Genomic DNA, 26,964 nt, shown 5'->3' with positions numbered 1-26,964 from the left:
GCCCTACAGTAACACATGTCAGTATCTCATCAGTACCTCATCATCAGTGCTGCCCATCAATGCCACCTGGCAGTGCCAATGAGTACCAACTATCGGTGCCAATCAGTGCTTCCTGGCAGTGCCCATCAGTGCTACCTATAAGTGCTTATTGGTGCTGAATATCAGTGCCACCTATTGGTGCCAATCAGTGCTGAATATCAGTACCCCCTATCAATGTCCATCAATTCTCAGTGCCTCATCAGTGCCCATCAGTGCCACCTTATCAGTGCCCATCAGTGAAGGAAAAAAAAATTTTTTATAACCGAAACAAAGAAAAAAATGTTGTTTTAAAAAAAAAATGATGGGCCAGATTCTCAAAGGCGTTACGCCGGGGCACCTTGATATGCGCGGCGTAAGTGTACAAATGCGCCGTCGTATCGGTGCGCCGTACCCACAGAACCAGGTATGCCAGAAATTAGTCTTGTTCCGATCGGCGCAACGTTTGTACGCCGGCGTAGCGTAGGTGCACATTTACGCCGAGAACGCCCAGCGCTCCCATTGATTTCCTAATCAAATATGCAAATGAGGGATATATACGGAGATTCCCGAACGTACGACCGCCCGACGCAGGCTACGAGCGGTGCGCGTAAGCTGTTCGTCTGGTGTAAACTTGCCCCTCATAAAAGCAGGGGCAACTTTGCACCAGACGTGTGCAGGTCAGCTGGAGAGCAGCTTTAGCAGCACCCTTACGGACGAGTTGAGCAACCACACTTGCAGGACAAGACTTCTGTATGCCAACATGCCAGGGGCAGGCATGGTCATAGCACAACTAGTGTGCGCCCAGGCGCTTAGAAGGAGAAGGAGGAGGGCACGGCAGCGTTTTTACCGAACGCCATTAGACGTCTTGGCCATCGGGGAAGCAGAGGTGTATCGCCTCTTCAGATTCAACACTCAAGCCATCCAGGAAATAACCACAATCCTGCAGGATGACCTCACCAGCCCAACACACCGCTCACACAGCCACTGTTCAAGGTCATGGCAACACTCCATTTCCTGGCCACAAATGGAGGTGTGGCTGGGATGTCACAAACCACCATGAGCAGGTGTGTGCACCAGGTTGTCCCCGCAATCCTGAGACGCATGTCCAACCAAATCATCAGACCCACCCAGGAGCATCAGTGGAATAAGGCAAGGGCAGATTTTGTCAGAATTGCAGGATTCCCACGCACCATTGGGGCCATTGATTGCACCCATGTGGCACTACGGCCCCCACGTGACCAAGAGCACATATTCCGCAATCGGAAGCACTGGCATTCCATCAATGTCCAGGTAATAGTCGATGCCCATGGCCTCATATGGCACGTCCGTGCCAAACACCCCGGATCTTGTCATGACAGCTATATATACCGCCAAAGCGAGATTCCAATGGAGTTTGAACAGAACGTGTATGGGGACAGCTGGCTGGTTGGTGAGTGACATGGGTGTCAGGTATGACTGTCCCCCCCCATGATGCAGACATCACGAGGGGCACATGCACGACTAACATCCTCCTGTCTTTTCCCTTACAGGTGACTCTGCATATGCACTGGGACCCCATCTAATGACCCCATTCCGGAACCCCCAAACCCCAGGAGAGGAAAACTACAATGCTGCGCAAATATGCACCCGTGCAGTGGTGGAACAAACCTTTGGCCTCCTGAAGTCCCGTTTCCGATGCCTGGATAAGTCTGGGGGTACCCTGTTGTATTCCCCAGACTTTGTGCGCCAGATCATCGGGGCATGTTGCATTCTGCACAACTTCGCTGTGAGAAGGGGCCTGCAGATTGAGCTACGTGATGACCTGACCCCCCAACCCGACAATCCACCCCTGCCTGAGGGTACCCCATCTGCTGAGGGATCAGCAATCAGGAGATGCCTCGTTGAATGTCTCTTTGAACGATAAACACACACATTAAACATGGCACAATGTAAATGCACGCGTGCACACCACTGTGGTCCCTAGCACACACCCCCCACATGCACATCGAATTGGATTAGACCCAATTAAACCACATGGTTTTAGGGAGCAGTAACGCCACTCCAAGGCTCCAATTATTTCACTGTACATTCATACACCTTTCACACGGCAGAGGGTGACACCCCTTTGCTGGCAGGAATGTCACCCCCCCATTCACACACCAGTCACACTATTCTGCACGCCTCACTGTGTGCATTTGTCAACAATAAATAAAAATCTCTTTACCAGAGCAATACTTAGAAAAATAAATAAAAATCTCTTTACCAGAGCAATAATAATAATGAAAAAAAAACTAATTGGCCTGCCTTCGGCCACGGCCCCGGCCCCGGCTCCTCAACTGCCTGGTTGAGAGGGGGGGGTTTGCATCAGGCAGAGGAGTATCCACCGGGGCTGGAGGCCTGCCCTCTAATGCCACCGCTATCCTCCTCAGGAGGTTATTGGTCTCGGTTTGAACACCAACAATGGCAGCTGTGTGGCCCTGGACGGAATCATTTAGGGTCTGCGCCTCTTTCACCAGGCTTGCTGTGGTGTTTTCTAGATCCCGCAAACAGGTGATAATTGCAGTGGTGTTGCCTGCAATGTCCTGAATCACATCGGTGACATGTCCCCTCTCCCCAAGGCTGTCAGCCACTCGAGTGATGTCCTGGGCCATCACACCCATAAGGCGGGTCTGGTTTTCCTGCGCAGTGGTCAGGGTCACAGGCAGGAACTCGGGTACCCCCCTGGTTCTCCGCGTTGCCCTCCTTGGTCCACGAGAGGCTTTAGGCCTGGCATAGGGGAAGTGATTAGATGGAGGGGGTGGGTTGGGGATGGAGACAGAGGGAGTGGCTGGGTTGGAGATGGAGTCCGAGGATATGGAGGATCGTGGGCTTGAGGTCCGGGATGGACCAGCCAAGCTCCCCAAATCCTCCATGAAAAGGGTCAGTGACACTTCCTCCCCCAAATGCTCCGCATCCTGCAGAACCTCCTCAATGGAGGCGTGGCCACCACTCTCCTCCACCAATGCCGCTTGCCTTCCCTGGGGGTCAGGGGCATCTTCATCAGAAGAAGAGGGTGTGGGACGGGCAGGGACATCAGCATCAGGGGATGGTGTGGGACGGGCAGGGACATCAGCATCAGGGGATGGTGTGGGACGGTCAGGGGCATCAGCATCAGGGGATGGTGTGGGACGGGCAGGGGCACGAGACGGGCCAGCTACATCCTGGACACCTGTGGATGACACAAAACATTCACATGTTGGTGGACCCACAAACTTGTCACATATTCCCTTCCTCCCTCACATGCTACACACCAGATAGTAGAAATAAACACACTTACCTGTCCTCAAGGGCGGATGAACAGAATCATAGCCCGGCATACCCTCAACTTGCACCCTGGTAAGGCACCGGGCAACTACCTCCTCATCTGGTGTCAGACCACCAGTGCCCCTGGCATGCCTCGCCATGAGGGCCATCTTGTCCTTGACCCTCCGCCTTAGATCATTAATCTTTTTGGCTATGTCTTTGGGCATCCTTGCCTCATTGCCCACAGCATTCACTTGATCCGTTATCCTCTGCAGGATCTCATCCTTTCTCCCCTTGCTTGTCATTTTACACCTGGACCCATGGAGGCGGTCATAGTGCCTCTCCATGCCTGCGAGAATTATGGCCCTCTCATCATGAGCGAAATTATTTTTCCTGCTCCTTGTACGCTCAGCAGACATGTCAAAGCACTGCAAAAGTAAGCTGCTCACCACCAAGACTAAACTAACAGGTGTACTTTTGCACACGATGGGCGCATGTCTGGGCGTATTTATGCACTTGGTCGGAGCAACTCACAATCGCGTTGTGCGCATGCACATAGGGGCGGGGGACACCCGGTCACGTGACGGCGCATGCGCCATCCGTTCAGACCATCATTTGCATAAGGTCACGGTTCATTTAAATGTATCACGCCCACTTCCTTCCTACTTTCACTTACGCCCACTTACGCCCACGAATTTGCACTACGCCGGCGCAAATTTGAACGCCTGTGCTTCGGGAATACGGCGCTTACCTCTCTAAGTTGGGACAGCGTAGCGCATCTTGGATGCGCTACGCCCGCATAAGGATGCGCCGATGTACGAGAATCTGGCCCCATGTCTTGTTTTTTTGCCAAAAAATAGGAAATTATAAAAATGTAGTTTGGGTGCAGTGTTGCATGATCGCGCAATTGTCCTTCAAAGTGCGACAGAATTGAAAGCTGGAAATTGTCCTGGGCAGGAAGAGGGGGGGGGGAGTGCCTGGTATTGAAGTGATTAACCCCTTCAATACAGGGCTTTTATACCCACCTCCATACCGGGCCTTTTCTGGCACTTCTCTCCTACATGTACAAATCATCATTCTTTTGCTAGAAAATTACTCAGAACCCCCAAACATTGTATATGTTTTTTTACCAGACACCATAGGAAATAAAATTGCGGTCATTGCAACTTTTTATCTTGCACAGTATTTGTGCAATAATTTTTCAAACGCCTTTTTTGGGGAAAAAAATGGTTTCATGAATTAAAAAATAACAAAACAGTAAATTTAGCCCAATTTTTTTGTAAAATATGAAAGATGATGTTATGCCAAGTAAAAAGATACCTGACATGTCATGCTTTAAATATGCGCACACTCATGGAATGGCGCCAAACTTTGTTACTTAAAAATCTCCATAGGCGACGCTTTGAATTTTTTTACAGGTTACCAGTTTAGAGTTACAGAGGAGGTCTAGTGCTAGAATTGTTGCACATGCTCTAACGCACGTAACAATACCTCACATATGTGGTTTGAACAGCGTTTACATACGTGTGCGGGACTTACGTGTGCGTTTGCTTCTGAGCTTGAGCTACCGGGGACAGGGGCGTTTGCAATAATTTTTTTATTTTTTTATTTTTTATTTTACTTATTTATTTATTTTTTACACTTTTTTACATTTTTTATCACTTTTATTCCTATTACAAGGAATGTAAACATCCCTTGTAATAGGAGTAGTGTGTGACAGGTCCACTTTAAGGAGAGATGCGGGGTCAATAAGATCCCACATCTCTCCTCCAGGCTGAAAAGCATGAGATTGTGAAAAAATTCACCGATCTCATGCTTACTAGCCGCAATTGCGGCTTTGTTTACTTCCGGGTACCCGGGCGTGACATCATCACATCGCGCCCGGGCCTCCGACGGTTATAGAGATGACTGGTCACCAGTCATCTCTATGCTTCCTATCCGGCGCTGGGCGATTCTTTCTCTGGGCCCCTGATGGCACGGGAGAGCCCGGAGAAGCACCGGATGGCGACCGGAGGAGGGATGTCCCCTCCTGCCACCTATAAGAACGATCGCCACTATGATCATTCTTATGGTGCGCAGGATCGCTGCCGGAACACAATGATATCTGAATGATGCCTCTAGCTGCAGGCATCATTCAGACATCACCACACAGAGTCCAGAACATCATTTGATGTCCACCTGGGAAGGGAGATCCCCTTTGTGGACATCATATGACTATGTGCAGTATTGAAGTGGTTAAAGAGTTTGTGAGTAAAAATAGAGACTTTTTCTCTCCCCTGCCCAAACTGACCACAGTTATACAACATGACATAATTACGGAACCAGGCTTCCGCATAAATGTAAAGCCCTATAGAAAACCCAAAGCTAGGCAAGAAGCAGTTGCAAATTAAATAAAGAACATGTTAAAGTTGAATGTGATAGGGGACAGTAACTGATCAAGTCCCATAGCATTGGTCCCAAAACCAGATGAAACTATAAGGTTCAAAATTCGATGCGTACCCAATACCTTGTGTCAATGAGCTTTTTGACAGATTGGGAAGTGCCTGGTAAATAACTACCATATATACTCGAGTATAAGCCAAGTTTTTCAGGCCATTTTTTTGTGCTGAAAATGCCCCCCTTGGCTTATACTCGAGTCAGCTCTTTGCACCTGATCTGCTGGAATTTGAGGACCCGGTACCGGCCGGCCGTAGGTCCCCTGGACCCCAAACTTGGCACAAATGTAGCCCCACTCTCTCTACAAGTATGCAAAATTTGTTGTCCGGGGAACCTAAGGCCAGGGAGCAGCGATTTTTCAAACCTGGGCACCCCTTCCATAGACTCCCATGTTAAACGTCAGTCTTGTCATTGACACAGTGAGGCATGGGCACAGTGAGGCATGGGCACAGTGAGGCATGGGCACAGTGAGGCATGAACACAGTGAGGCATGGGCACAGTGAGGCATGGGCACAGTGTGGCATGGACACAGCGAGGCATAGACACAGTGAGGCATGCACATGGACATAGTGAGGCACATTGAGGCATGCAGATGGACACCCTAGGCTTATACTATAGTTAATACATTTTCCCAGTTTTTTGTGGTAAAATTAGGTGCCTCGGCTTATTTTTGGGTCGGCTTATACTCGATTATATACGTTACTTTAGATCTAACTAAAGGTTATTGGCAGATACCCTTAACAGAATCTGAAAAAGAAAGCAGTATTTTCTAGCCCTGAGTGGTCTTTCCAGTATAAGCGCATGATCAATACGCAGCCACCTATTTGGGCAATGTAGTCATCCACAGCCCAGATTGCTAATCTCATTTGCTCTGGGTGCAAGCAGTAGTAGATTCCCTAGGAAAGCAGGACTCACTGCCAACCCCAGAAAGTGTACCATAGGCTTGGAGAAGGCCAAATACCTTGGCTACATTATTGGTTGAGGGCTGATCAAGCCTCAGATCAATGAAATTGAGGCGGTTCAAAAGTGGCCCCAACCTATAAATAAAAAGCAAGTTTGTGCATTTCTTGGGATCATAGGGTACTACAGGCATTTTATACCCAATTTTGCCACCATTGCAGCCCCACTGACAGATCTGACGAAAGGTAAAGGGTCGGTCATATTTAAATGTAAACCTGAGACAGAGAGGGCATTTCATATGTTGAAGCAAGCTCTTAGTGTACAATCTGTGCTCATGAACCCAGAGTTTTTAACTAGTAGCCGACCAGCCACCGTCATTATACGGCGGCAGGTCGGCTCTCCTGGGCGAGAGCCCGTAGCTATACGTCCTATCGTATAGCCGCCACTAGGGGGCGCGTGCGCGCCGCCGGAGGCGCGCGCGCGCGCTCCCCGCTCGCCCCCGACTCCCGTGCGTGTGCCCGGCGGGCGCGATCGCCGCCGGGCACACGCGATCGCTCGGTACAGAGCGGGGAACGGGAGCTGTGTGTGTAAACACACAGCTCTCGTTCCTGTCAGCAGGGGAAATGCTGATTTTCTGTTCATACAATGTATGAACAGAAAATCAGTGTTTCCCCTAGTGAGGCCACCCCCCCCCCCACAGTAAGAACACACCCAGGCATACTTAACCCCTTCCCCGCCCCCTAGTGTTAACCCCTTCACTGCCAGTGGCATTTTTATAGTAATCTAATGCATTTTTATAGCACTGATCGCTATAAAAATGCCAATGGTCCCAAAAATGTATCAAAAATGTCCGAAGTGTCCGCCATAATGTCGCAATACCGAAAAAAAAATCGCTGATCGCCGCCATTACTAGTAAAAAAAATATTAATAAAAATGCCATAAAAATACCCCCTATTTTGTAAACGCTATAACTTTTGCGCAAACCAATCAATAAACGCTTATTGCGATTTTTTTTACGAAAAATATGTAGAAGAATACGTATCGGCCTAAACTGAGGAAAAAAAATGTTTTTTTATATATTTTTGGGGGATATTTATTACAGCAAAAAGTAAAAAATATTCATTTTTTTCAAAATTGTCGCTCTATTTTTGTTTATAGCGCAAAAAATAAAAAACGCAGAGGTGATCAAATACCACCAAAAGAAAGCTCTATTTGTGGGAAAAAAAGGACGCCAATTTTGTTTGGGAGCCACGTCGCACGACCGCGCAATTGTCTGTTAAAGCGACGCAGTCCCGAATCGCAAAAAGTACTCTGGTCTTTAGGCAGCAATATGTTCCGGGGGGTAAGTGGTTAAAGGAGTTTGTAGTACAGATAGGCACCTCACTCATATGTGGGACTGGGTGCTGTACTGTCCCAAATCAGAGATGGTGAGGAGCACCTAGTGGTCACAGACACGAGAAGAACTATGCCAATGTTGAGAAGGAATGTTTAGCTATCAAATGGGCCTTAGATGCCCTGAAGTATTACATGTTGGGGAGACCATTAACACTAGTCACTGATCATGTCCCTCTCAAATGGATGTGTGATAACAAGGAGAAAAACAGTTGTGTGACAAGGTGATTTCTTGCTCTTTAATCATTTAAATTTACAGTGGAGCATAGAGCTGGGAAACTCCAGATTAATGCAGATGTCCTTTACCGTATTCATTGTCTGGTTGGGACAGTTGCTCAGCTGCAAGGGCTTGAGCAGAGTGGGGGATATGTGACATTATGAAAGGCAGGGTTATTAATGGATGTTATGTTTCACCTCGCATGTGTTTATTTACAGAGAACTGAGTTAGGAACCTGCAATGTTTAGTTAGTGTCTGGATGGCAAGGATTTATTTTATGTTTTGTTTGTTTAATATTAATGCAACCTTTTAAAATAAAACTGGCTACAAGTCAGATTTTAAGGAAACCTGCAGTTTGGACTACCTTTTTCCCAGGGAAGGTGATCCACATTGAGCTAACCCCTGACATAAGGTATCCAGTTGTTTCTGAGTTACTGGGACAGGCCACTTAAGAGGGCATTAACACAATACATTTAATTTGTTTTCTTCCTATTTTTCCTAGAGGATTTTTTATTGTTTTTACAATAGAGGAGGGGAAGTTGAGATAAAGAAGGAGGAATGCACTCTAAATTACAATGGAATTAAAAAGATATTTTCTTGAGGACTACAGTGGGGATCGAAAGTTTGGTCACCCCAGGTAAAAATTTGTATTAATGTGCATAACGAAGCCAAGGAAAGATGGAAAAATCTCCAAAAGGCATCAAATTACAGTGGCACAGGGAACATTTCACGAGTAGAAGAAAAAATGGATTCAATAACATTTCAGCAAATTTTGGATGGTAACTTGATGCAATCTGTGAAAAAGCTGAAGTTAAAGAGAGAATGGCTTCTACAAATGGATCCTAAACACACCTCTACATCTCGGCTCTGGAATGCTCTACCCTCTACCATCCGCTTGGAGGAAAACCATCGGGCCTTTAGGAAAAAACTAAAGACCCACCTCTTCTGAAGGACCGGTACGACTCTGGATGTCAAGCGCCTTGAGGCGATTAAGTTCGCATTTGTTGCGCTATACGAGTTACTCACTCACTCACTCACTCACTCACACACACCTCAAAATCCACGGGGGGTTTACATCAAGAGGTGTAAACTGAAGGTGTTGCGATGGCCTTCACAATCTCCTGACCTCAACATAATTGAAAATCTATGGATAGACCTTTAAAGAGCAGTGACAGACAGCCCAGAAATCTCAAAGAACTGGAAGACTTTTGTAAGGAAGAATGGGCAAAGATACCTCAAACAAGAATTGAAAGACTCTTGGCTGGCTACAAAAAGCGCTTACAAGCTGTGATACTTACCAAAGGGGGCCATTTTTCAACCAATTGTCATTTAAAGGGCTTCAATAAAAGGATTTTTGGAAGTGCAGCTGTTTGGAATTATTTCTTCACATTACCCAGCATGCGAGCTGGGCTAGCACCAGACTAGTGTGTGTGGGGATTAACCAGAGACTCACTGACCTGGAACAGCTTTTCTTGTTTCACCATGTTCCCAAACACTTTTTATGACAATAACTTGCATATTAAGGGGCAGATCTACAAAGAGAGTACGCCGGCGTATCTACTGATACGCCGGCGTACTTTCAAATTTCCCGCGTCGTATCTTTGTTTTGAATCCTCAAAACAAGATACGATGGCATCTGGGTTAGATCCGACAGGCGTACGTCTTTGTACGCCTTCGGATCTTAGATGCAATTCTTCGGCGTCCGCTGGGTGGCGTTCCCGTCGTTTTCCGCGTCGAGTATGCAAATTAGCTATTTCCGACGATCCACGAACGTACGAGCGGCCGTCGCATTTTTTTACGTCGTCTCTAGTCGGCTGTTTTCGGCGTATAGTTAAAGCTGCTATTTGGTGGCGTACGCAATGTTAAGTATGGCCGTCGTTCCCACGTATAATTGTAAAAATGTTATTTCGTTTGCGTAAGTCGTCCGTGAATCGGGATGGACGTAATTTACGTCCACGTCAGAAAAAATTACATCCTTGCGATGTCATTTAGCGCAATGCACGGCGGGAAATTTAGGGACGGCGCATGCGCAGTTCGTTCGGCGCGGGGACGCGCTTCATTTAAATGAAACACGCCCCCTACTCGCCAATTTGAATTACGCACCATTACGCCGCGAGAGATAGACTACGCCGCCGTAACTTATGGCGCAAATTCTTTATGGATTCGAACCAAACTGAAGTAAGTTACGGCGGCGTAGCGTATCTCAGATATCTTTGTGGATCTGCCCCTAAGCCTTTAAAATTAGCACTTTTGATTTTTCATGTTCGTGTTCGTGTTCATGTTCATTTTATCAAGGTCTTCGAGCAATAATGCTACATCCTCTGTTGAATTTATTTTCTTGCATGATATTGTATCATAAACAGACACTGAAATTGCATTTTTAGTTCCAACCTCTAGATCATTTAAAAAACTGAATAGCATCGAACAAAAAAGGAGCCATAGGGCACACCACTTACAACACTCTGGATTTATTCATGCAACCAATTTCTTATCCATTTACATACAATTTCATCAACTCTAACAAATTTTACTTTTACTTTTTACATTTCTAACATACAATATTAAATATACAAAAATAGTGAAGTCCCTAGCCTTCTTTCACTATCCCGGCGCTACGGGATTCACAGTCTTCTTACAACAGATTTTATTCACAGTAGATGTGAAGCTGCCTATTCCTCTCACTGGTTCTGCTACCTCCCTACAAGCTTTACACTTTCGACAGGCATAGAAACCATTCTTATCCTAAAAGGATGATAGTCTAGTAGGCGGGTCCACAACTTTTCACCACTTTATCTCCTACATTTGGTGCTTTACGGTAAATAAATTTAGGTACTGTTCGAAGTACTGGTTTTAAGGTTTTATCAAGACATAATATGTGCCAATGATTTTTGAGAATGGTTTCCACCTCTTTGTATTGGGCGTGAAAAGATAAAATAAAACCCCATTCGTGATTGCCAGTGGATCCAGTTCTTTCCACGTCTCTCAATACTTCTTCACGTGGAATCACTTTTATCTCTTCAGAGATTCTGTCCAACTGTTGGGGTTTATAGCCCTTTTCTCTAAACCGTTCTTTCAGTATTTCTGACTGAGATTCATAACTTGCAACTGTAGAACAATTTCATTTGATATGCATCAGTTGTCCCTTAGGGATATTCTTAAGCCATGCCGGGTGGTGGCCACTTTGTACAGGTAAAAACTATTCCTATCAATAGGCTTTGGTTTCCAATTGGTCACCATTTCTATATATACTTACATCCAAGAAGTCTATTTTTTCTTGACTCCATTGGCTTGTAAGTTTGATGTTATTAGAGTTCTTGTTAAGATAGGATAGGAAGTCACATAAAGATGTTTCAGATCCTTCCCAGATAAACATCACATCAGCAATAAAACATCTGTAAAACAATAATTCTTCCCTTCTATTCGCAAATACATATTTGACCTCCCATTTCCCCATAAAAAGATTGGCGATGATGGGCGCAAACTTAGCCCCCATCGCAACGCCTTTCTTCTGGGTATAAAAACAATTGTTAAACCAAAAATATTCATGGAAAAGACAAAAATCTAAAACTTCCCTTAAAAAACTTTTTGACGGTGAGGTAGATCTTCTCTTTGACTAAAGGCCCAATTAACACCCCTGGCGGTATTCCCGAGTCTGACTCGGGGTGAGATTTTTTTGGCTACGATCGGTAACCCCAAGTCAGACTCGGGCTCGCCTCGCTGAATCAACAGGCAGTGTTTACTTACCTTGTCCCTGGATCCAGCAATGCCACCGCGGGGGGGCGTGACCGGAAGGAGAGTGAGGAGTGAGGATGTGAGGATGTGAGATGGAAGGTGTGTGTCTCCCTTAGCCTCCCTTAGCCTCGCAGGTATCTCCATATTGAAACTCTATGCCATGCCATGCTCATGTAGTGAGCGCAGATCCAGCGCCAGCCTGTAGTTGTGTGTAGCTGTTCATGGATTCACCTCCGCCTGCAGTATTTTGTACCGGCAAAAAACATCCCGGTATAATTCCTTAATATACCTTCTAGCCCTGCTGGAAAACTCTGTCTCTGCCTCTGCTGAAACTGTTGGGTGGACGTACCTGCCGGCGATCCCGAGTGCCCCTGAAAATCCGTGGCCGCTTTTGTTTACCTGCTGCCTGCTTGTCCGGGGGGTTTCCTAGGAGTTCCCCTGGTGATACGGAGTGCGGAGGGAGACTGGCGGTGAAGGTCTGGCTGCAGCCAGTGATCCGGGCTCACGATTGGAGGGTGGCGGTCAACTGACCGGACCACGTGATCGGGTCCAGCGAATCCCGCGTGACCTGGCCAGAGGACGGAGAAGAAAGTATTGGGGGGTATCCCGGAGGTTCCCCCTCACTCCCCCACCGCATCGATACAGCCTGATACAGCCTGGCAGGGTACTGGAGAAGGGGGGCGGACAGACTTGCCCAAGACAAGACCTGGAAAGTAAGCTCCACGGCAGTTTGCAGCGCAGCACAGAAAGTGAGTAACCCAGTATAACATCGGTGAATGGGTGTACTATGCATTTTAGCCTGAACTGTACTGAATTGAACTAATACTAACACTAATCCTCTGGCTGAGCATTGCTGATTGAAGCTGCTACCCTATGCCATGTTTATGACACGGTGCTATTGATTTGCTGCTCTCTGCTTTTTTTTTTTTTTTTTTTCCCCTCTGTAAAAGGAGGTGAGAGGGAAGGAACAGTTTTTTTTTTTTTTTTCTTTTCTCTCTCTCTCTTTTGCTGACTGTAATAACAAAGGACCGGGCTGGATAAAACCAAGAGTCAAAGTTAAAAGGGGACCAGCTAATCTTTCTCTATACCTCGGGCGGTAGAAATATCAACTTTAAACAGCAAGGTCCCTTAAAGAAGTGAAGTGGGAGTATGCACATTGCACACTGCACTGAGGATAACAGTGATTTCTCTACTCTACACCCGTGATGCAGGGTTGTATTTATCCACAATTTATTGCCCAGGGTCACTGGTGTATTGCTGGGGTGCTGCTGGTGTGATACCCTGCTTTTGGATCCGCTGTCTAGTTTTAAGACACGGCGCTATTAATTGGCTCCACCTTACTTATGGTGGCTCTATATGAGACGGTTGACTCCTGATCCTGAGATAGAGCTCTAATAGCGGATAGAGAGAAACTTCTTTTTTTGTTGCTTGGAAATATACATTTTTTTTTTCCTCTCCCCCCGGTATTGTCTGTTCTAAGCTTCCCTGGCCTGCTTCCGGATATAAAGGATATACGGGTATACATATAAAGGATATAAAGGATATACTGGTTTCTATATGACTATAAATTGTTTATCAGGATCAATTGAGCACTCGTGGTAAAATCACTTTTAATTTACCTTCAAATAGAAATTTTTCTTTTTTTTTCTTCATAATGTCCGGGCCGCAGACACTAAGATCAGCAAAGGACAAGGTGGGGGTAGCGGCTGCCAAACTAGAAAAATGTGCCCTTTCATCAGAGCAAACCCCAAGTAAAAATGGCTCAATACCTCAAGCTTTTGCCAAAATAAACACAGATAGACGAAGTCAAGGTCAAACAGCGGCAGCAGCAATAAGTAAAACTTCTGCTAATAAGAATACCACTGCGGCAGTAATGGACCCAAAAGTAAACCCTATATCAGAAGATGCTCCCACAATAAAAGATGTATTCTTAGTGGTGAATGAATGTAAAAAGGCGTTGGGAGATCTGTGTGACCAAATGAAAGGTGTTAAGGAGGAACTGGTCTCAGTGAGACAGGAGCTACGGAAAACCAACGAAAGAATATCAGAAGCGGAGGGGAGGATCTCACAAGTAGAGGACGAAATGCACCCTGTTAAACAGGACGTTAAGAAAATAAAGACCCAAGTGGACATCCTCGAAGAAAAAATGGACGAAATAGAAAATAGACTCCGGAGGGATAATGTTAGGCTGGTGGGACTACCTGAGAGATGTGAGGGGGCTAGACCAATAGAATTTCTTGAAAACTGGTTTGTAAAATTATTTGGTAAAGAAAGCTTCTCACAAGCATTTACAATAGAAAGAGCGCATAGAGTCCCTTTTAAGCCTCCCCCCACCGGGGGGCGCCCAAGATCAATGTTACTGAAATTCTTAAATTACCGGGACAAAGAGGCTTTATTGAGAAAGAGCAGAGAAATGGGAGAGGTTTTTTTGGAAGGCTCTAAAGTCTCATTTTATCCTGATTTTTCCCCCCAGTTACAGAAGAGGAGGGCGGGTTTTTTGGAGATTAAACGGAAAATGCAGAAGGCCAAACTTTCATACGCTTTATTATACCCAGCGCGGCTACGGGTAGTTGCGCTGGGTACGACATTATTTTTTGATAAACCTGAAGATGCGGTACTATGGATGGAGAGGCAAAGGGACCAATTATCAACAGGGGATGGAGGAGACACTTAATTTGTAACTAAGGAAGAGGGGGGGGGTAGGAGTAAGGGGATTAATCTGCAATTTGTAAAATAATGGGGGGGGTGGGAGGAGGGGCGTACACCTAAACGAGGGAGAGGAATTGGTCAAGAGTGGAATAGAGACAGAGGGGGTGTGAATGGTGAAGGGAGGGAGGGGAGGAGGATGGAGAGGGGGGGGGAGTGAATGAGGGTGTGTCAAAAGAAGTTAGGATGGTGTGGGAAACGGTCATAGGAAACCCCCTAGGGGAACACCTGGGTAGGTGTAGAGGAGGGGAGGAGGGAGGGAGGGGAGGGAGGGGGAGGGGGAGGAAGGGTGGGAGGGGAAGGGATGATAATCACATGACACACAGGAAAGAATTGCGCACTGCAATAAGTAAAATATATGTAAAACACGAAGTAAAGAAGAGTACAGAAAGTAATGATAACGCACAAAGGAATGGGAAAATTTGAAAATGGCAAAGTAATGCACAAGGGGAGCAAATTTCTTATGGGAAATTAAAGTTTGAAAACCTATATAGAAATAACACTGAATAACATATACTTTTTTAGAGGATGCTGGATTATAAGTTCTAATAGTCACGGTAATGGGGAAATTGGCGAGGATTACTCACAAATAAAGAAAATTAGGGTAAAGAATAGTTATATAATTATGTTTTGGGATTGGTACCCCAGACCTTCTTTGGTATACCTTTGACTGCTAAATGCAAAGTAAAGCGTTAAATTTAAGTTCATGGAATGTTAGGGGCCTGGGAACAGCAATTAAAAGAGCTGCAGTCTTTGCCACGATGGAAAAATATGGGACAGAGCTGATGTGTCTGCAGGAAACACATTTAATGAAGAATACAAGTTATCTATTACAGAGTAAAAAATACCCCACCCAGTATCACTCAGTACACTCCACATATTCTAGGGGAGTGAGTATTTTGGTGAGAGATGGAGTGAGATTTTCCTGCAGACAGATCAGCATAGATGAGTGTGGTCGTTTTATTTTTCTGCACTGTATAATTGACAGTAAAATGTATGTAATAGCAAATATTTATGTCCCTCCACCCTTTAAAATAGAGATTATGCTCAGATTACATGAATTTATACTGGGAAAGGAAGAGATACCGGTGTTGGTAGTAGGAGATTTTAATGAGGTATTGGACCAGGGGGTTGATAGGTTTCCCGCACCGTTGAGCTCAGACCTCAGGAAAAATAGCCGCCTGGGTCAATTTATGGAAGAAGTGGGGCTAATAGATCTGTGGAGAGTGAAGAACCCGGGGACTCAACAATATTCTTGTTACTCAAGTACACACTCCACACTCTCTAGGATTGATATGGCCCTGGGAAATCAAAGAGCATTGCAGATTGTGGGAAAAGTAATATATTTGCCAAGAGGAGTGTCCGATCACTCTCCTATGGTTTTGACCCTAAATCTAGGCGGACAAAAAACTCAGAGAGATTGGAAAATTAACGCACATTGGTGTGAGTTAATAAAGAAGTCAGGAGAGGTTCTGCCTAAACTAAAGGAATTTGTAGATATTAATGAAGGTTCCACGGGAACCGGGATATTATGGGACACCCTGAAGGCGTACCTTCGAGGGGTCTTGATTCAGCAGGTGGCAAAATTTAATAAAAAGGCCAGGGAGGCGGAGGAAAAATCCCGTAGAGAGGTGCTAGAGGCAGAAAATGACTATGTGGGGAACCCAACGCCGAAGGGGAGGGAAACATGGCTTGAAAGACAACAAGCATATAAGGTGGTAATTACAAGGGAAGTAGAGATTAGACAACTTTTCCTGCGACAAGCCTTGTTTGCAGATGGTGAAAGTGTGGGAAGAATGCTGGCGCAGGTGGTAAAGTCTAATTCTTCCCCCTCCGGCGTTCGGTCCATCAGATCAATAAGTGACGCGATAACATCAGACACCTCAGAGATAGTGCAGACCTTCTGGGCATACTATCAAAAACTGTATACTACACAGAAGGGGGGAAGGGAGAAAGAAATGGAGGATTTCCTGGGGAGACTAGAAACCCCGCTGATAACACAATCAGAAAGGGAAGAATTAGAAACCCCAATAACACTTGGGGAAATACAGTTGGCAGTAGCAGGCATGGCGAATCAAAAATCGCCAGGACCAGATGGGCTCCCGGTGGAAATGTACAAATATTATGGAGATATATTGTTACCTGAGCTCATAAAAACTTTAAATGGAGCGGCCTTAGAGGGTAAACTCCCTGCCTCAATGTTGGAAGCAACTGTAATAATTATACCAAAAGATGGGAAAGATCCTCTGGATCCCGCGTCATATAGACCCATATCCCTTTTGTGCTCTGACGTTAAAATAATAGCTAAAGTCTTGGCAACAAGGCTTAACAGGGTTATTTCAAAACTAATTCACCCTGATCAGACGGGATTTATAGCTAATAGATCTACCAGTATGAATATCAGAAGGACATTTCTAAACCTACAAACCCCAACACAGAATGAGGGATCAAGAGCTGTATTGTCACTGGATGTGACCAAAGCTTTCGACAGCGTAGAATGGGGGTACATATGGAGGGTGTTGGATAAATTTGGGTTTGGCCCGATATTCTCGGGGTGGATAAAAATGCTCTATGACAGCCCTAGTGCCAAGTTAAAAATAAATAATGAATTCTCAAAAAAAATTGTCCTTGAAAATGGGGCGAAACAGGGGTGTCCCTTGTCACCCCTGCTCTTCGCCCTAGCGATGGAACCTTTGGCAATCGCTATAAGGTCAAACATCGAGATATCCGGATTCCAGAGAACGACGGGAGAAGAAAAAATCGCGCTTTACGCCGACGACATCCTGCTCTTCCTGGGAGACACGGGACAATCACTGACAAAAGCAATGAGCCTGGTGGAGGAGTTCGGTAGTTTTTCGGGGTTAGAAATAAACTGGGGGAAATCCGAGCTACTGCCGATAGATCCACTTGGAGAAACGGTGATACGGGGATTGCCACAGTTAATAGTGGTAGATACAATCTCTTCAGAGAGCTAATATGGAAAGGGGGACAGGCCAGGATACGTCTTCGCACATTACAACTCCCGATGGGGGAGGGAGGACTTGCGGTACCCCAACCCGAGATTTATTATTTAGCGGCACAACTGCAACAATTGGGGGGAGGTAATATTCCAGGAGGAGGTACCCTTAACGGGAGGATAATGATGAATGGGGTCTCACATGACACTATTTTTGAAGCATTAGAGGCTGACTCCTTTAGGCATAGGAACCCAACAATAAAAATGATAACTAAAATATGGAAAAAGGTTAAAAAAATTATGGGATATACCGGGTTTTCTGAATACTCCCCACTATGGAATAACATTAAATTGAAGGAAATCCTCCAGATAGGAAAAGTCAGAGTATGGGAAATAAATGGCATTAAAAGGTTGAAACAACTGTATATAGAGGATAAATATAAGAAATTCCAGGATTTAATAGTGGAATTTAAGATACCACAACAATCATTTTTTACTTACATACAGGTGGGGCATGCCCTCGAAACCCAATTTAGGACACAAGCCCTAGTGTGGTGTGAAATGCCCCTTTTTCAAAATTTAGGTAAGGTAGGACCAACTAAGGGACTTATCTCTGAATTATATAAACAGTTGGGTAAAAAGGCTAATATGGGCATGCATCTCCTAAAAATAAAAGAGAAATGGGAAGAGGATCTGGGGGAGGTGACACAGGATCAGTGGCGGAGGGTCTTGGAGATGGGACCGAAGGTTTCGGTCTCACCCCCACAAAGGGTCTCCCAGCTGATGCTGATAAATCGAGCTTATTATACACCTAAACGCCTATTCAACTTTGGAAGAAGAACAGATGACAAATGTCCTAGATGCCGGGGGACTGGAGACCTAGTACACATGGTGTGGCGGTGCCCAAAGCTGTTTCGATATTGGGAGGGGGTGATAAGGGTCTTGGGGGAGACATTTGGGGTTCCTCTAGAGGCGGAAGCCACACTATGTGTACTGGGAGTTAGGAGAGAAAGGAAGGAGAAGAAAGTCACCACAGTCGCAGTACTGAGATGTTTGTTCCAAGCCAGAAAATTAATAATGATAAGATGGCAGGCGATAACACCCCCGGCAATAGGGGAATGGATTGGTGCAGTAAACGAGACGATCTGTAAAGAAAGAGCAGTTTATATAAAAAGAGGTAACCTGAAGGAATTTGAGGAAATGTGGAGACCTTGGCTGGAAGAGAACGGTTCCCCTCTCTAGTGGGTAAGAATTATAGCTGGGGAGAAGTAAAATTAAAAACAACACCCTAAAATAAAGACATATATATGCCAACTTAGGAAAAACTAGGATTGGGCTGGCCCTGAATCCTCACCGGGGGAGAGAAGAGAGGGGATGGAGGGACCAGTCATATAAAACTAAGGGTGAAGAGATTAGGTATTAACCACACCGTCTATAGCTAAAGAAATAATTCCCCTGATTGGTGGACGTGAACTGAGCATTTTTTCTCTTTTTTTTGGGATGCCGCCTTCCCTTTTTTTTTATACAAACAAGATAAGCAATGGGTATATACCTTTTATATTAGCTGTGTGTTACATTAAGATTAAGAAATATATAAGGAATAATGTTGATTCCTGAAATTTTTTATAAATGATTTGTTTAATAATCAAATGTGATTAAGAAAAAAGACAAATAAAGAATGAAAATTTAAAAAAAAAAAAAAAAGAAAAAAAAAAAAAAAAAAAGCAATGCCACCGCGGGACCTCGCTCGATTCACACAGTGCCTCTGTGTGCCGCCGATCTCAGTTCCCTGCGACGTTACGACGCACGGAGCGGAGAACGGCGCCAAATTCAAAAAGGTAAACAAACACCTTACATACAGTATACTGTAATCTTATAGATTACAGTACTGTATGTAAAATATACACACCCCTTGTCCCTAGTGGTCTGCCCAGTGCCCTACATGTTCTTTTATATAATAAAAACTGTTCTTTCTGCCTGAAAACTGTAGATTGTCCAAAAGTGTCCCTTTATGTCAAAAATGGTTTTAGAGCAGCTAAAAAACAGCGATAATAAATTATAATCACTTGCAGAATTGTGCGATAGCGATTTGTGGGGAAATTCGTCATAAAAAAATGTAAGTGAGTTATTCCTAAGAATTACAAGCCTACAGTATAAAACGCCAAATTTCCTTGCAAATAATGGTACCGCTTTCAGCACTTTTTTCTGAAATAATCATACCGCCAGGGAGGTTAAGGGTCAAAAGTGCATCATCATGTTGTATCACAAAATACCATGATGATACATCTGAAATAACCAAAAAAAGATCACCCCGACCAGCTAATTTAACATCTTGAAGGGCCTGTAACAAATCTTTTGTGTCTCTCAAATAAGCTTTTGTAATTTTTACACTTTTCTGTAAAAGAGTGTACATGTAAATGGTAGGGATCCGTGTACTCCTTGGTGCCAAAAACTTTTTTTCTTTTATGGTCAATACATGCTTTTTATATCCATAATCCACAAGGAATTCCAATTCCCTATTGTATTGGGGAGTTGGCTTATTATCCAATTTTTTATACGTTTCTACATCTGACAGCATTTCTGTCAGTTGATTAATATAAAATTCTTTGGACATGACCACCCCCCCACCTCCTTTATCGGCTGGTCTGACTATTACATAATTTCTTGTTTCAAGCATTTCTATGCCTTCACGTAAGAACCTCGGATTGACTCCTTTCTTTGGTACGATCTTCTCCATATCTCCTAGTACCAAATCCTTGAAAACCTCAAGGTGATGAATTGCAGTATTGGGAGGATTAAATAAAGATTTTTTTTTATTAAAGCCATTTTCTATTTGACCAGTTAAAAAGAAAACAACAAAAAAAAAAAGAAAAAACATTACAGATATACATCCTAGACATATATCATACTATAAAATATAAAAAGTGGATAGAGACACTCAAAAGAAAAAGATCAAGAAATGTTATTGTGATTTACATGATTTTAAGAATAATTCAGTTTATTTCTGGCAGGATACAACAAGGGCAGTTAATGTGTCTAATAGAGACACACCTATTGAAGTGGACCCCACCCCCAGCCAAAGTGGAACGTCTGTACACAATACCCCAAGACCAGTACAACCAATACAAAAAAATAAAAACCCTAACAGAATAAAAACCTCCCATCCTAAACCCAATAACCTCATCCCAAGGAGAGACAATCAGGGGAGAGGAAGGGGGATGAGGGGACACAGGAATTCCAATGGGAACCAACAGTATGGGGTACATGATGATACTTACCAATATCCCTGTGACTAATAGGTATGAACCCCAATGGAATTATGGAGATAGAAATGGTCCCTACTCACCGCGTCCTTTTTTATGGAGAGGGAGGGGGAACAGGAGGAGAGGACGAGGGAATCCTCCTCAAAGCGGGAGACCACCTTCACAGTTCCCTCAACAAGTGCCACTTCATTATCAACCAGGACCCGACTACAGGGAACAACATTGGAGGGACCAACAAAATTGGGAGAGGGATCGTGTACAGCAGCAAAATCCAAGGAAGGAAGAAAACGAGGCTGTAGTGCAGGATCAAGAGTTCAGCAAAAAAAAGAGGCTGGAAACAGACTAACAGGAATATATAACATAAGTGGAGTAGAGCTAACACATAAAGAAACAAATATACTACAGCTAGGTTTAAAATGTGGACTGAAATGACCAATAAATAAATTTGATGTGTATGTGGACGTCCACAGATATATGAGAAAACTTAGCATTAAGAAATATTTTTTGAATAAAGTTTCTAATCTCATTGGAGTGAGTACCACTTCATCGGTGGCTGTGGAAAGTGAACTTAAAAAAAATCTTTATTTAATCCTCCCAATACTGCAATTCATCACCTTGAGGTTGTCAAGGGTTTGGTACTAAGAGATATGGAGAAGATCGTACCAAAGAAAGGAGTCAATCCAAGGTTCATACATGAAGGCATAGAAATGCTTGAAACAACAAATTATGTAATAGTCAGACCAGCCGATAAAGGAGGTGGGGTGGTGGTCATGTCCAAAGAATTTTATATTAATCAACTGACAGAAATGCTGTCAGATGTAGAAACGTATACAAAAATTGGATAATGACCCCACTCCCCACTACAATAAGGAATTGGAACTCCTTGCGGATTATGGATATAAAAAGCTTGTATTGACCATAAAAGAAAAAAAGTTTTTGGCACCAAGCAGTACACGGATCCCTACCATTTAAACTCTCCCTAAAATACATAAAGACTCCCAGAATCCACCCGCAAGAACTATTGTTAATGGCATAGGATCTGTGACCTCCAGGATGGGCCAATATTTGGACCAGTTTTTACAGAAAAGTGTAAAAATTACAAAAGCTTATTTGAGAGACACAAAAGATTTGTTACAGGCCCTTCAAGATGTTAAATTAGCTGGTCGGGTGATCTTTTTTTGGTTACTTCAGATGGATCATCATTGTATACTGTGATACAACATGATGATGCGCTTTTGGCCCTTAACTGGGCCTTTTGTCAGAGAGAAGATCTACCTCACCATCAAAAAGTTTTTTTAAGGGAAGTTTTAGATTTTTGTCTTTCCCATAATTATTTTTGGTTTAACAATTGTTTTTATACCCAGAAAAAAGGCGTTGCGATGGGGGCTAAGTTTGCGCCCAGCATCGCCAATCTTTTTATGGGGGAATAGGAAGACAAATATGTATTTGCGAATAGAAGGGAAGAATTATTGTTTTACAGACGTTTTATTGCTAATGTGATGTTTATCTGGGAGGGATCTGAAACATCTTTATGTGACTTCCTATCGTATCTTAACAAGAACTTACAAGCCAATGGAGTCAAGAAAAAATAAACTTCTTGGATGTACTGTAAGTATATATATATATATAGAAATGGTGACCAATTGGAAACCAAAGTTTATTTCAAGCCTACTGATAGGAATATTTTTTTACCTGTACAAAGTGGCCACCACCCGACATGGCTTAAGAATATCTCTAAGGGACAACTGATGTGTGTCAAAAGAAATTGTTCTACAGTTGCAAGTTATAAATCTCAGTCAGAAATACTGAAAGAATGGTTAAGAGAAAAGGGCTATAATTCCCAACAGTTGGACAGAATCTCTGAAGAGATAAAAGTGATTCCACATGAAGAAGTATTGAGAGATGTGGAAAGAACTGGATCCACTGGCAATCACGAATGGGGTTTTAATTTAATCTTTTCACACCCAATACAAAGAGGTGGAAACCATTCTCAAAAATCATTGGCACGTATTATGTCTTGATAAAACCTTGAAACCAGTACTTCCAACAGTACCTCAATTTTTTTACCGTAAAGCACCAAATGTAGGAGATAAAGTGGTGAAAAAGGTTGTGGACCCGCCTACTAGACTATCATCCTTTTGGGATAAGAATGGTTTCTATGCCTGTCGAAAGTGTAAAGCTTGTAGGGAGGTAGCAGAACCAGTGAGAGGAATAGACAGCTTCACATCTACTGTGAATAAATAAAAAGGTGTTTGCCATAAAGGAATTTATTACGTGCAATATAATACATGTAGTATATGTCTTATTATGCCTATGTGGACTGATGTATGTGGGCCGAACAAAGAGGTGTTTAAAAATAAGAATAAGGGAACATATTAAAAACATCAGATTAGGTTTTAAGGACCACAATGTCTCACTCCATTTTAAATTGTTTCATGACCTGTACCCCACTAGGCTGAAATTTTGGGGTGTGGATCATATCAAGCCTGCATGGAGAGGAAGCAATATGGTGAGGGAGTTGTCAAAATGTGAAAGCCTCTGGATCTATTTATTAGATACACTTACCCCTAAGGGGTTAAACGTTGAACTCAACATTAATTGCTTTATAAGTGATTACTAATAGAATGAATATTTGGATGCTCATCCTCATTTTGTGGTGTATTTGAGATGATAATGTACATTATAGAATCATTTTTTTAAAGACATATCGATGGATTAGAGAACATGTATTATATTATTTTTTTACGTTTTTTATTAAGTGATTTTGAGTGATCCTATTATCCTTTTTTTCTATTTTCCTATTTTTCAATTTTTCTATAAATTTAATTGAGGGAGTCCCCCTTTTTAGTGAATAATTTTAGGCAATTTTATATATAATTTTTAATATTCATCTTATATTTTAATATATTGATTGATATTCTCTATATTATTAATATATATATCATATATGTCTATTTATATTTAGCTTATATAGCTATACATGGCCTATTTATATATAGCATATATTGACCATTCAATTAATTTACTAGGATTATCATTGATACATGAATTCATTCGATTTTGGAGATGTGTAAATTTTATATATTTTTTATTATTATGGGTGTGAATTATGGAGACATAACACTGGCCCTTTAATAGTAATTTCGAGTGATGAATGTTTTACCATGTACGATATGAGCAGTTGAGACAAAGAGCGGCGTGTCCCCAGTGAAATGATGCCTTATAATCCCCTGGATCAGTTGGAAACTGGGGTAGGCACATGAGGGGTTAACGTGCTGCTCGTAGAGCACTGCTACATAACCTATGATGCCACGTCGTGAGGACACGCCCTCAGAGGAAGTCGTAATGACGAAACGTCAGGGCGTGACCTCGCAGCAATAGGAAGCAATACTGTGCGCTCCATATGCGTTCCAGAGGAAGGAAATAGTGTGTTGTTGGTAGCGGTGGACGAGACTAACACACACATTGCCTGATTGGAGCTTGGAATGATGCGGTTTTTGAATTAGTGTGCTGGATATACCTTGTGACAATTTTATCGATTTTATGGATGTTACCATGGACTTTTATGAATAAAAAGGAGAAACGGGACTGCACTATTGTGTATCTTTTTTTCCATTTGAGAGATTGTCCTTGGGAGCGTGTACATCCAGGATGTGGAAGATGGAGGGATGAACCAGTTTGTCAGTGCCTGATAAACTCAACCTTTTAGTGAGTACAAACCCAAAAGGGGTGTGTGACACACAGTGGGAGCTGATTGCAGTGAGAGAGCACATTGCCTTCCAGAAGCACCTGTGGGTTTTCCGGGACTCTGACACACCTTCTATTGTTCATACATTTCTCTTATGAACTGTTATAAGAAAGATTGTTCACGGTGGACTGTTGACAATTAGCGCTGCTTTAGTAATCTACAAAAGCCCCCCTTGTATAAGGACGCTGTTGGAGTTTTATTATTTAGATTTTATACAATATTAAATGCTTTAGCTAAATCAAGATACATTATGTCCACTGGACTTTTGCCATTCGATTTTTCACTTTCTCTCTCATAGAATGGTAACAGGTTGGTCTGAAAAGGATGTTTTCTCATAATACTGGTCGTCACTTATGATACATTTAGGAAAGACACATTTCCAAATATAGGGCCAGATTCACGTAGAATCGCGGCGGCGTAACGTATCCTAGATACGTTACACCGCCGCAATTTTTCATCGCAAGTGCCTGATTCACCAAGCACTTGCGATGAAAACCTATGCCCGTGGCCTCCGGCGCAAGGCGGGCCAATTCAAATGGGCGTGTGCCATTTAAATTAGGCGTGCTCCCGCGCCGGACCTACTGCGCATGCTCCGTTTCCTAACTCCCACTGTGCTTTGCGTGCCGTGACGTAATTTTTTCGAACGGCGACGCACGTAGCGTACTTCCGTATTCCCGGAAGGCTTACGCAAACGACGTTGATTTTTAAATTTTGACGCGGGAACGACGGCCATACTTTAGACAGCAATACACTTGCTGACTAAAGTTAAGGCACAAAAAAAAAGTGTAACTTGGCGACGGGAAACTAGCGTAGCGGCGACGTAGCAAACGCGAAAAACCGTTGTGGATCGCCGTAACTGCTAATTTGCATACCCGACGCTGGTTTACGACGCAAACTCCCCCCAGCGGCAGCCGCGGTATTGCATCTTAAGATCCGACAGTGTAAAACAATTACACCTGTCGGATCTTCTGGCTATCTATGCGTAACTGATTCTATGAATCAGTCGCATAGATAGAAACAGAGATACGACGGCGTATCAGGAGAAATGCTGTCGTATCTCATTTGTGAATCTGGCCCATAGTTTCTTACTATTCCCTCATATAGATATATAAGTGTAGCACTTATAGTGATATAGTAAATATCAAAATACCATAGTCTATGTAATAAAAAAATACACAGATATTAATAAATGTAAAACATAAATCAAAACAGTATGTACAACCCTTTAAATGAAAGAGGTGCCAATTAAATGAATGGTCTAGTACACTTGATGTGATATCAAGTGAAGTGCAAAGTCCAACAAAACTTAGTGTTCAGGATAATTGATAATGTTGAAGTTCATATTTTCCACATGTCATTCAAGTGAGTGAATAAATGAAAAGATACGTGACTTCTAAAACGAAACAATCCCACCACCGATAAGAGTGCAGGCTTACCGGAACTAGTTGACCACTGATGGCGTATGCCAAAAGAGGTCGATCAAGGCTTTGTATGACAGATGTCAAAAGAACGATCCTTGGCCGGGAAGTGTAGACCCAATTGGATGATGTATCCTTGGATGGAATAGGTCCCCAGGGACAGACTGGAAACTGTACTGGTGTAGGACTCCCAAAACTGACCCAGGTCTTGAACTGTAGCTGATGATGTCTTCCAACCGATTAACAAAAGTCCTTTCAGCAATCATGAGATACTGCAGGTGAGGTAGTTCTCTGTGTCTCAACTCCTATCATCCTTCCTGAAAAATTATCCCTTTTTCCTCCGGACAGGCTCTGTACTGAACGGTGATTACTCAGCTGCCGTTCCTGAAGCTCTAGGACGCACGGTTCCGCCTGGATGCGAACAGATTCAATTTTCACACAGTTCCAAAAAACATGTCTGCTCCAACTGCTTCCTGATTCCAGCTTCGAAGCTGGAATCAGGAAGCAGTTGGAGCAGACATGTTTTTTGGAACTGTGTGAAAATTGAATCTGTTCGCATCCAGGCGGAACCGTGCGTCCTAGAGCTTCAGGAACGGCAGCTGAGTAATCACCGTTCAGTACAGAGCCTGTCCGGAGGAAAAAGGGATAATTTTTCAGGAAGGATGATAGGAGTTGAGACACAGAGAACTACCTCACCTGCAGTATCTCATGATTGCTGAAAGGACTTTTGTTAATCGGTTGGAAGACATCATCGGCTACAGTTCAAGACCTGGGTCAGTTTTGGGAGTCCTACACCAGTACAGTTTCCAGTCTGTCCCTGGGGACCTATTCCATCCAAGGATACATCATCCAATTGGGTCTACACTTCCCGGCCAAGGATCGTTTTTTTGACATCTGTCATACAAAGCCTTGATCGA

Source organism: Rana temporaria, chromosome 5, assembly GCF_905171775.1.
Source record: "Rana temporaria chromosome 5, aRanTem1.1, whole genome shotgun sequence".
Taxonomy (NCBI): Eukaryota; Metazoa; Chordata; class Amphibia; order Anura; family Ranidae; genus Rana; species Rana temporaria.
The sequence above is the reverse complement of the archived record's forward strand: the minus strand, read 5'-3'. Positions refer to the sequence as shown.